Below are 12,693 nucleotides of genomic sequence, written 5' to 3'. Positions count from 1 at the left end.
ATGTAGTGAGGTGAGTAGAAGCCTGGACATAGCGGCAGCTGTGGATATAGTGAGGTGAGTAGAAGCCTAGACAGAGGGGCGGCTGTGGATGTAGTGAGGTGAGTAGAAGCATGGACAGAGGGGTGGCTGTGGATGTAGTGAGGTAAGTAGAAGCCTGGACATAGCGGCAGCTGTGGATATAGTGAGGTAAGTAGAAGCTTGGACAGAGGGGCAGCTGTGGATGTAGTGAGGTGAGTAGAAGCCTGGACAGAGGGGTGGCTGTGGATGTAGTGAGGTAAGTAGAAGCCTGGACAGAGGGGCGGCTGTGGATGTAGTGAGGTCAGTAGAAGCCTGGACAGAGAGGCGGCTGTGGATGTAGTGAGGTAAGTAGAAGCCTGAACAGAGGGGTGGCTGTGGATGTAGTGAGGTGAGTAGTAGCTTGGACAGAGGGCGGCTGTGGATGTAGTGAGGTGAGTAGAAGCCTGGACAGAGGGGCGGCTGTGGATGTAGTGAGGTGAGTAGAAGCCTGGAAAGAGGGGTGGCTGTGGATGTAGTGAGGTGAGTAGAAGCCTGGACAGAGGGGCTGCTGTGGATGTAGTGAGGTGAGTAGAAGCTTGGGCAGAGGGGCAGCTGTGGATATAGTGAGGTAAGTAGAAGCTTGGACAGAGGGGCAGCTGTGGATGTAGTGAGGTGAGTAGAAGCCTGGACAGAGGGGTGGCTGTGGATGTAGTGAGGTAAGTAGAAGCCTGGACAGAGGGGCGGCTGTGGATGTAGTGAGGTCAGTAGAAGCCTGGACAGAGGGGCGGCTGTGGATGTAGTGAGGTAAGTAGAAGCCTGAACAGAGGGGTGGCTGTGGATGTAGTGAGGTGAGTAGTAGCTTGGACAGAGGGGCGGCTGTGGATGTAGTGAGGTCAGTAGAAGCCTGGACAGAGGGGCGGCTGTGGATGTAGTGAGGTGAGTAGAAGCTTGGGCAGAGGGGCAGCTGTGCATGTAGTGAGGTGAGTAGAAGCCTGGACAGAGGGGTGGCTGTGGATGTTGTGAGATGAGTAGTAGCCTGGACAGAGGGGCGGCTGTGGATGTAGTGAGGTGAGGAGAAGCCTGGACAGAGGGGTGGCTGTGGATGTAGTGAGGTGAGTAGAAGCCTGGACAGAGGGGCAGCTGTGGATGTAGTGAGGTGAGTAGAAGCCTGGACAGAGGGGCGGCTGTGGATGTAGTGAGGTGAGGAGAAGCCTGGACAGAGGGGTGGCTGTGGATGTTGTGAGATGAGTAGTAGCCTGGAGAGAGGGGCGGCTGCGGATGTAATGAGGTGAGTAGAAGCCTGGACAGAGGGGTGGCTGTGGATGTAGTGAGGTGAGTAGTAGCCTGGAAAGAGGGGCGGCTGTGGATGTAGTGAGGTGAGGAGAAGCCTGGACAGAGGGGTGGCTGTGGATGTTGTGAGATGAGTAGTAGCCTGGACAGAGGGGCGGCTGTGGATGTAGTGAGGTGAGGAGAAGCCTGGACAGAGGGGTGGCTGTGGATGTTGTGAGATGAGTAGTAGCCTGGAGAGAGGGGCGGCTGTGGATGTAGTGAGGTGAGTAGAAGCCTGGACAGAGGGGTGGCTGTGGATGTAGTGAGGTGAGTAGAAGCCTGGACAGAGGGGCGGCTGTGGATGTAGTGAGGTGAGTAGAAGCCTGGACAGAGGGGCGGCTGTGGATGTAGTGAGGTGAGTAGAAGCCTGGACAGAGGGGCGGCTGTGGATGTAGTGAGGTGAGGAGAAGCCTGGACAGAGGGGTGGCTGTGGATGTTGTGAGATGAGTAGTCACCTGGACAGAGGGGCGGCTGTGGATGTAGGGAGGTGAGTAGAAGCCTGGACAGAGGGGCGGCTGTGGATGTAGTGAGGAGAGTAGAAGCCTGGAAAGAGGGACGGCTGTGAATGTAGTGAGGTGAGGAGAAGACTGGACAGAGGGGAGGCTGTGGATCTAGTGAGGTAAGTAGAAGCCTGAACACAGGGGCAGCTGTGGATGTAGTGAGTTGAGTAGAAGACTGGACAGAGGGGCGGCTGTGGATGTAGTGAGGTAAGTAGAAGCCTGGACAGAGGGGTGGCTGTGGATATAGTGAGGTAAGTAGAAGTCTGGACAGAGGGGTGGCTGTGGATATAGTGAGGCGAGTAGAAGTTTGGACAGAGGGGCAGCTGTGGATGTAGTGAGGTAAGTAGAAGCCTGGACAGAGGCGCGGCTGTGGATGTAGTGAGGCGAGTAGAAGCCTGGACAGAGGGGCGGCTGTGGATGTAGTGAGGTAAGTAGAAGCCTGGACAGAGGGGCGGCTGTGGATGTAGTGAGTTGAGTAAAAGACTGGACAGAGGGGCAGCTGTGGATGTAGTGAGGTAAGTAGAAGCCCGGACAGAAGGGCTGCTGTAGCGCGATCCCGGCTCCGGCTTGTACACTCAGCCGGCTTCAGTCTCACTACTGCGCATGCGCCCGCCAGCCTTACATACTCGCGCTCTGTATGCGCAGGAAGAGAAGATGCTGGGCGGCTGGCGGGCGCATGCGCAGTAGTGAGACTGAAGCCGGCTGAGTGTACAAGCCGGAGCCGGGATCGCGCTACAGCAGCCCTTTACTGCGCATGCGGGCTGAGAGCACGGTCCCGGCACTGAGATGCGGCGTGTCAATCAAGGCGGCGGGAGGCTGGAAAAGCAGGATTGGAGACGCCTAGGCCGCTGCCCCCTTGACTTCAAGCCTGACTTGAAACACGGGGCAGCGGCTGAATAAAACATCGATTTCTCAGTGACGATAAATGCAGGAAAAGGATGAAAAAGTGCTATAGGACACAACTATGTAACACTATAAGGTACTCTTAACAGCTTAATAGGCGATTTTTTGGTGACAGGTTCCCTTTAACGTAGGCAAAATATCTACCAATCTATCGGACTAAAATTTAGAAAAGATCTTGAGATCGGAATTGAGTAATGATATGGGGCGGAGTGTCGGGAGGTTTGCCTGCTTTGGGATTGTGACTATTAGGGCTGAGAGCATTTCCTTGGGAATGAGATTGCCTCCAAAGAATTGCTGGAAACATCCCTTTCAGGTATGGAAAATGCTCGTAGTACTCAATGGTTAACCCCTCTGGCCCTGGTGATTTGTTTAGTTTGAGAGAAGTTATTACTTGAGTGATTTCATCAATATGGATATCTACGTTTAATATATCTAAGGCGACTTTCACACCAGCGTTTTTACTGGATCCGGCAGAGTTCAGCAAAAACGCTTCCGTTACTGATAATACAACCGTCTGCATCCGTCATGAACTCCACTGAAAGTCATGGGGGACGGATCAGTCTTCTATTGTGCCAGATTGTGTCAGACAAAACGTATCCGTCCCATTGACTTGCATTGGGGTTAATGCCGGATCCGTCTTGCTCTGCATCCCAGGACTTGCGGTTTGCTCTCTGGTCTGGGAATTCAACTAAACGGAATGCATTTTGGAGCGCTCCGTTCTGTTCAGTTCAATTTTGTCTCCATTGACAATCAATGGGGACAAAACGGAAGCGTTTTTGTCCGGCATTTAGCCCCTATGATGGATCTCAATACCAGAAGACTAAAACGCTAGTGTGAAAGTAGCCTAATTGTTCTGACGATAATTGGGCAAGAGAGATTTTATTCAGGAAGGTGTTCATTATCTCTTCAGTAGGGCGAGGAGTATCAGCGTCTAGGGCAAGATTATACAATTTAGAGTAGTATCAGGGGAATTCATCAGCTATTTCTTGTGGATTTTCTTACCTGCTCTGCCATATAAAAAGGGGATCCTAGATTTGGCAGATTTAGCCTTAATCCTGTTTGCTAAAGATTTCTTTGCTCTGTTTCCGCAATAGTAATACATGGATTTGGATTTGGATTTGTGGAGATAGAGGTAGAATTTTTCAATTGGGTTGCAAAGGTAATTTTGGGAGATTTTTTGGTTGTCACGCTCTACTTGTCTAATCCGGCCTATGAGTAGTTCGATCTTTTGATTTCTCTTTCTCTTTTCCAAAGCACAGTATATGAGAAAGATACCCCTCATGACCGCTTTGTGAGCGCACCAGATCTTGGACAACGAGACCTCAGATGAGTTAGTAAAATATCCCTGCAGAGCTGTGACGATTACCGTACCCCGACTGACGTCAGATGTCAACTACGTAGAGCCAGCGAGATACGGTATGGTCACTGGTTACCAAGGTGTGACATTACGCCCTACTGGAGGAGCGGGTAAGGTCAGTATCGGTACAGTGTTCACAGACACCTCCTGTACACATGGGCACAGAGAGGCAACAAGCTGAGAGAGCCTTTCCACTGCCACAGTGAAACAGCGCCACCAGTTCCTTGTTTGATATAAGCCCGATCCGCTAACGGGATTAAGTAGGGTAAGAAACCAACCCACGGTAGCGTATTACTAGGCCGAAACACGGACGTGGGGATTCGTGATCGAGATACAAGACAGCACAAGATTAAATTATATATTTAATCTCCTTAAGGGCTCACTAGACAATACACTATACACACAAGGATATATACAGTGGTCTGAGGTTACAAATACAGGTGGTATGATACAAACAGGATTAAACAGAGCAAAAGTCCGTTTACCAGAAGGATGAGTCCTTTGCTGTAGTCACATGGAGGGCAGTGATGTCAGCTAATTGCAGGTCCCTCTAAACACATGGCACGATGTGAACAGAGAAAGACATGCCCGCTTACTGGCACAAGCTTTTTAACCTGTAGCTGGCCCCTTCCCTCCCGGCCTCTGGGAAGGGTCCACCCCCCTTCCTTCTGCTGGGCTGGCAGCAAATGAGCCACAAAACCGATTAGGGTTCATGGCTCCAGACCAGAATGTCGCAGGGAGGTGGTTCTGGGACCATTGGATCCGCCTGGGTTCCGGCTATCAGTAGAGTTCAAGCATGGTACCGTTATTTGGTTTCTGTGGGGAGATATTATATCTCCCTTCCCTGGCATCCCACCACCACACTAAGACCACGGGCCTGTTCATCGTGGCCACAGGGACACATACAGTACAGACCAAAAGTTTGGACACACCTTCTCATTCAAAGAGTTTTCTTAATTTTCATGGCTATGAAGGCATCAAAACTATGAATTAACACATGTGGAATTATATACATAACAAACAAGTGTGAAACAACTGAAAATATGTCATATTCTAGGTTCTTCAAAGTAGCCACCTTTTGCTTGGATTACTGCTTTGCACACTCTTGACATTCTATTGATGAGCTTCAAGAGGTAGTCCCCTGAAATGGTCTTCCAACAGTCTTGAAGGAGTTCCCAGAGATGCTTAGCACTTGTTGGCCCTTTTGCCTTCACTCTGCGGTCCAGCTCACCCCAAACCATCTCGATTGGGTTCAGGTCCGGTGACTGTTGAGGCCAGGTCATCTGGCGCAGCACCCCATCACTCTCCTTCATGGTCAAATAGCCCTTACTTTCAAAGTTTTCCCAATTTTTCGGCTGACTGACTGACCTTCATTCCTTAAAGTAATGATGGCCACTCGTTTTTCTTTACTTAGCTGCTTTTTTCTTGCCATAATACAAATTCTAACAGTCTATTCAGTAGGACTATCAGCTGTGTATCCACCTGACTTCTCAACGCCACTGATGGTCCCAACCCCATTTATAAGGCAAGAAATCCCACTTATTAAACCTGACAGGGCACACCTGTGAAGTGAAAACCATTTCAGGGGACTACCTCTTGAAGCTCATCAAGAGAATGCCAAGAGTGTGCAAAGCAGTAATCAAAGCAAAAGGTGGCTACTTTGAAGAACCTAGAATATGACATATTTTCAGTTGTTTCACACTTGTTTGTTATGTATATAATTCCACATGTGTTTATTCATAGTTTTGATGCCTTCATAGTCATGAAAATAAAGAAAACTCTTTGAATGAGAAGGTGTGTCCAAACTTTTGGTCTGTACTGTATATGTATCCGGTTTATGTCTGTGATGGACGGGCGATTCATAATTCCTTATAAATCGCCGGTTCCATGCTGTCTGCTAGATTTGATTGAACTGGGGAATGGCCTAGATCCCTGCAGAGAGGTTTTTCCTGTTCCATTAGCTGGGTTCCTGGCTGAACTGCTAGAGGCTCTCTGCCAGATGGCTGGGCTTTGAAGCAGGCCCCCCCGTGGAGCTCACTACCTCTGCTATCTGGACAGCTGATGGCTGGTGTGGGAACATGGCTGACATAAAATAGTAATCCATATTCCTCCCAAGAGCGGAATAGCGGTAAGTATTCAGGGTCATTCAAAATGGAATTATTCAATCTCCACAGGGCTCACGAGGGACAGTAGGTTAATGAGTATAGAGTTAGGGGCATGGTCGGACCAAGTTATGGTACCGATATGTGATGAAATGATATTTTGGAGTAGTCTTATCTTATCCACCAATACCATATCTATGCGGGAGTATGAGTTATGGCGGCATGAGAAAAAAGTGAATTCTTTTTCAGACGCATGGACTATGGGTCATGGGTCAAAAATCTCCTCTTTGTGCAATAACTCTCTGAGAAGTCTCTGTCCTTACTGTCCACGGGCGTCTTGTCAATCGTAGGGTCAATAACTTTATTATAGTCGCCGCAGAGTATTAACCCCTGTCTTATTGGGGTCGGTTTCTTGAAGACGCGGTGAAGGAAGTGAAGCTGTGATTTAGTAGGTGCATGTATGGATGCTATAGAGATTAGACAGACAATGAGAATGGAGCGGCCTTGGCTGTCTGTAGTAGTAGATAGAAGCTTAAAAGAGACCGTATCTTTAATGGCGAGCATCACCCCTGCTTTTTTCTTTTCAGGGTGGGAGTGAAAAATATGAGAAAAGCGCCTATTTTGAATCCTGAAACTATCTTTAGGCAATCCATGAGTTTCCTGGGCACCTATAATGTCACAATGTAGGGCCTCATGCACACGACCGTTGTTGTTTTGCTGTCCGTTTTTCACGGATCTGTTGTTCCGCATCTGAGTTTTTTTCCCCTCTGATTTAAAGAGGACCTTTCATGGGTCCAAACATAATAAACTAGTAGCAGAGCATGTAGGGGTTAATGCAGGGATGTCCCTGCACTTACTGTTATTTCTGTCCGGCGCTCCGTTTCGCCGCTGTGGCCCCGGTAACATTCTCCCGCGCTGTATGCTAAGTAATAGCATCGGTACAGGGAGGAGGAGACTGCCCTTTTTCTCAATGGGCGTTCCTTCTCCCCGGCTGTAGCGCTGTCCAATCACAACGCAGAGCTGGGAGAAGGAACGCCCACTGAGAAAAAGGGCAGTCTCCTCCTCCCTGTTCCGATGCTATTACTTAGCATACAGCGCGGGAGAATGTTACCGGGGCCACAGCGGCGCAACGGAGCGCCGGACAGAAATAATAGTAAGTGCAGGGACATCCCTGCATTAACCCCTACATGCTCTGCTACTAGTTTATTATGTTTGGACCCATGAAAGGTCCTCTTTAAGTCCTCTACCGTTCCGTTATTCCACAAAACATATCCGTATGGTTTCCCTATGCGATCTGTTTTTTGCGGATCGGAAACAGTAACTTATTAATCACCAAACACATGAGCAATATGGGCTGGGTGTAGCATTTCTACAGTATGGATCCGCAAAATACAGATGAAATATGGATGACATATGGATGTGTTCCGTGCGCGTTCCGTATTTTTGCGGACCCATTGACTTGAATGGGGCCCAGGACCGTGATTTGCGGACAATAATAGGACACGCACTACTTTTTTGAAGAACGGACATACAGAAACGGAATGCACACGAAACACCTTCCGTTGTTTTTGCAGACCCATTGAAGTGAATGGTTCCGCATACGGTCTGCAAAAAAAACGGAACGGAAGCGGAAAGAAAATACGTTTGTGGACAAGAATAGGCATCTCTATAATGGGCCTCCTGTTCCGTTCCGCAAATTGCGCAAGGCACAAGGGCGGCATCCATTTTTTGCAGACCCGCAATTTGCGGACCGCAAAAAAAGGGCACGGTCGTGTGCATGAGCCCTTAGTCAGACACTTCTGTTCGACCCCTTGACATTTAGGGATGAGATCTTTAATGCCATATCAGGTACCTAAGGACACACCATTAACCCCTGGAATGCCATATAAAATGTCCAGTGCTACATAGAACCGTAGAGTGCAAAGATGCGTCAGTAAATCGGAAGCGGGTTCTGACATGTCACCCTAAAAAAAAACAGAATAAACAACAAGGAAAGTAAAACTTTTAAGAAACCATACAGTCTCTAGTAGATCGCCAAACCCGGTCACAATTGCCACCTGTAGGGTTGCAGAGAGGGGGGGGGGGATCCAGTTCGCGATGTAAAAACAACGACATCAGCTGAGAAAAAAAGAACAAAAATAGCAAAAATGAAAAAAAAAAAAATATATATATATATAACAATATGTGGCGATGCAGGCCTTTTAACAGAGAGTACATTAGACTGGAAAGCCCTTAGTAAAATGGACCATGGCCACTAGGGGCGCTCATCACATGGTGCTGGACTGGCCCAGGCGGGGGTTGGGTGAGGGTAGCTTCTTTGCCTTTTTTTTTTTTAACTCTTTCTGACCCATGATGTTAACGTTTCATGTGATGCTTGTTATGTTTTTAGGCCTCTTTTGCTTGGCAGGACGTGGGTTCCTCCTGTGTCGGAGGCTGCGTGGCAGCAGAAACCTTCACTATGTCTCATCCATCTCCCTCCTGTCACAAGGTAACCCAGAAGATGTGAAGGTTGTCACATTCGTGGTCAGGTTAGGGTTAGAGATGTGTGGGGTACAGTTCACACCATGAGTAGAGGCCTCCACACTGACCTAATTATTCCGGACCAGACCTGTAACAGGAGCCGTGTGGCCTACAACGGAGGAAGTCACATGAGTCAGCGAGATCTGATGTGTGGCCGGATTACAGGGCCTTCCACCCACCCGGGTCTCCTAGGACCTGTCACGTCAAGCTGGATTTTCCAGCCATTCTTCTCAGTTTCGTTATTTCCGCTGTCAGGGAAGAGATGCGAGGTCTCTGCTCCACCAGGACTCAGACCCCAGAAGGTTGCAGAGACGTTACTGTGAGTCCTCGTTACGGAGAAGCGATATGGCCGTCTTATAAAAATATTATTTATCTCATTAATTCCATGGCGCTGTACATCTAAGAGGGGTTCATGCTTCATATAACACAAATACAAAGCTGGTACAGAGGAGGAGAGGACCCTGCCCAAAGAGCTTACAATCTAATGGGAGAGTGAAGGCTGGCGGTGAGCATGCTCAGTGCAGGTGGTTTTCAGGTTCCTTTTGAAGGTTTGGATGTTGGGGTCCGTCTGATGTGCTGGGGTCTCCCCTCGGCAGTGCAAACTTTCGCCCGTCTTGGATCCAGCTGGGCAGGAGGGACGCGGCACAGATCTAGTTCAGTACAATGGTGGAGCCTCCGTCATCTCCCTGCTCCGCCATCCACCGGCCTGTGCTCCCCAGCAGCCAGAGGAGATGCAGGCCGGGGACGATGAGCAGGCTAGGGGCAGCACTACTGTAAGGGGACACTAAGGAGGCAGCACTACTGTAAGGGTGCACTAAGGAGGCAGCACTACTGTGAGGGGGCACTAAGGAGGCAGCACTACTGTAAGGGGACACTAAGGAGGCAGCACTACTGTAAGGGGACACTAAGGAGGCAGCACTACTGTGAGGGTGCACTAAGGAGGCAGCACTACTGTGAGGGGGCACTAAGGAGGCAGCACTACTGTAAGTGGGCACTAAGGGGCAGCACTACTGTAAGGGGGCAGCACTACTGTAAGGGGGCACTAAGGGGCAGCACTACTGTAAGGGGGCACTATGGAGGCAGCACTACTGTAAGGGGGCACTAAGGAGGCAGCAGTACTGTAAGGGGGCACTAAGGGGCAGCACTACTGTAAGGGGACACTAAGGAGGCAGCACTACTGTAAGGGGGCACTATGGAGGCAGCATTACTGTAAGGGGGCACTAAGGAGGCAGCACTACTGTAAGTGGGCACTAAGGGGCAGCACTACTGTAAGGGGGCAGCACTACTGTAAGGGGGCACTAAGGGGCAGCACTACTGTAAGGGGGCACTATGGAGGCAGCACTACTGTAAGGGGGCACTAAGGAGGCAGCACTACTGTAAGGGGGCACTAAGGGGCAGCACTACTGTAAGGGGGCAGCACTACTGTAAGGGGGCACTATGGAGGCAGCACTACTGTAAGGGGGCACTATGGAGGCAGCACTACTGTAAGGGGGCACTAAGGAGGCAGCACTACTGTAAGGGGGCACTAAGGGGCAGCACTACTGTAAGGGGACACTAAGGGACAGCACTTCTGTAAGGGGGCACTATGGAGGCAGCATTACTGTAAGGGGGCACTAAGGGGCAGCACTACTGTAAGGGGGCACTAAGGGGGCAGCACTACTGTTAGGGGGCACTAAGAGGGCAGCACTACTTTAAAGGGGCACTAAGGGGGAAGCACAACTGTAACAGGGTACTAAGGGGGCAGAACTACTGTAAGGGGGAACTAAGGGGCAGCACTAATGTAACAGGGCACTAAGGGGTCAGCACTACTGTAAGGGGCAGCACAACTGTAACAGGGCACTAAGGGGGCAGATCTACTGTAAGGGGGCACTAAGGGGCAGCACTAATGTAACAGGGCACTAAGGGGCAGCACTAATGTAACAGGGCACTAAGGGGCAGCACTAATGTAACAGGGCACTAAGGGGTCAGCACTACTGTAAGGGGGCAGCACAACTGTAACAGGGCACTAAGGGGGCAGATCTACTGTAAGGGGGCACTAAGGGGCAGCACTAATGTAACAGGGCACTAAGGGGCAGCACTAATGTAACAGGGCACTAAGGGGCAGCACTAATGTAACAGGGCACTAATGGGTCAGCACTACTGTAATGGAGCATTACTACTGTATGGGGGCAGTGAGAGGACTGGTCAGGATTGGGTGGGTGCAGATATTGGGAGGGTGTTGGCGGCGGTGGTTACTGGCGACCTCTCTCTCCATCTCCTGCCGAGTTCTGTATCTCGGTGATGTCTGTGCAGGGGGCGCCTCCTAGTGGCAGCTGCAGGAAGAGCGCACTGGGATTTGTTGAGCGCAGGGTTTCACTTCCTGGATTCAGGCCATTTCTGTAAAACTCGAGAGGAATGTGGAGATTAGCGATCACTCCGCCGCCCCCGGCATAAGTGACCGAGAAGATAATCAGAAATAACACAAAAAAGGAAAAATATTCACCAAAAATCATGAGCGGTAGCATATAGCGCTCCTCCGATCATAGCTGCTGTGCAGAAGGGTCTGAGCTCTGTGTTTGGGGGTATTTTTAGGGGGTCTGTGGTGGTCTGGGGTTTAGAAACGCGTTCACATGAGGCGCAGATTTCTTGCACATTTCACAGTAAGTAGCAAATGTATGAGACTCAAATAAACGTCATCCACGCGCTGCGCAAAAGTCCACCCGCAATCGGCGTCAGTGGAGACTTTAGATCCACGCTGTTGATTTACGTTGCGGGTTTAACCCTTCGGCCGTGCCAACGCTCCGGATTTCCCTCGCAGGTCTTTCCACATCACCATCCGCTCCTAGTCCGCCTCGCTGCACTTCACCTGCACATGGCGATTTTTGGTGCAGATTCCCTGTGGAAATTCTCATTGAAATCAGTGGGAGGCGTAAAAACCACATCAAAATCGGCACCAAAACCTCCTCCAGCGAGAAATCACATAAAAACAGCACAAAAGGGGCTCAGTATCCCCGAAAAATCTGTACGTAACTCACGGGGATTTTGCCGTAGTCGTGTGGATTCTGCTACCGATCCCAGAAAGACACAGGAAGGGGGGGGGAGGTTGACTAGTCACAGCGTAGGAAGGGTTAAGGGCCCAAGTCGTGGCCTCTGCGGGGGCCTCTGATCTGCCTTCTGCATCGATTTCTCACATGGACACTGGGAGGACGGCTCGTCACTGGACGCAGCTCCGATACTGTAATATGTCGCAGATTCTCCACAGGTGGCGGAACTGCTACGTGTGAACATGGCCTCAAGAAAACGGGACGCTGAGTGCCACCATCACCCACAGGTGCCCATGTTATAATATACCACATGTATACCGCCCACTGGCACACAGTGATACATGTATACCGCCCACTGGCACACAGTGATACATGTATACCGCCCGCTGGCACACAGTGATACATGTATACCGCCCACTGGCACACAGTGATACATGTATACCGCCCGCTGGCACACAGTGATACATGTATACCGCCCGCTGACACACAGTGATACATGTATACCGCCTGCTGGCACACAGTGATACATGTATACCGCCCCCTGCACACAGTGATACATGTATACCGCCCACTGACACACAGTGATACATGTATACCGCCTGCTGGCACACACTGATACATGTATACCGCCTGCTGGCACACACTGATACATGTATACCGCCCACTGGCACACAGTGATACATGTATACCGCCCACTGGCACACAGTGATACATGTATACCGCCTGCTGACACACACTGATACATGTATACCGCCTGCTGGCACACACTGATACATGTATACCGCCTGCTGGCACACAGTGATACATGTATACCGCCCACTGGCACACACTGATACATGTATACCGCCTGCTGGCACACACTGATACATGTATACCGCCCACTGACACACAGTGATACATGTATACCGCCTGCTGGCACACACTGATACATGTATACCGCCCACTGGCACACACTGATACAT

The sequence above is a fragment of the Bufo bufo genome, chromosome 7, assembly GCF_905171765.1.
Source record: "Bufo bufo chromosome 7, aBufBuf1.1, whole genome shotgun sequence".
Classification (NCBI taxonomy): Eukaryota; Metazoa; Chordata; class Amphibia; order Anura; family Bufonidae; genus Bufo; species Bufo bufo.
The sequence above is the reverse complement of the archived record's forward strand: the minus strand, read 5'-3'. Positions refer to the sequence as shown.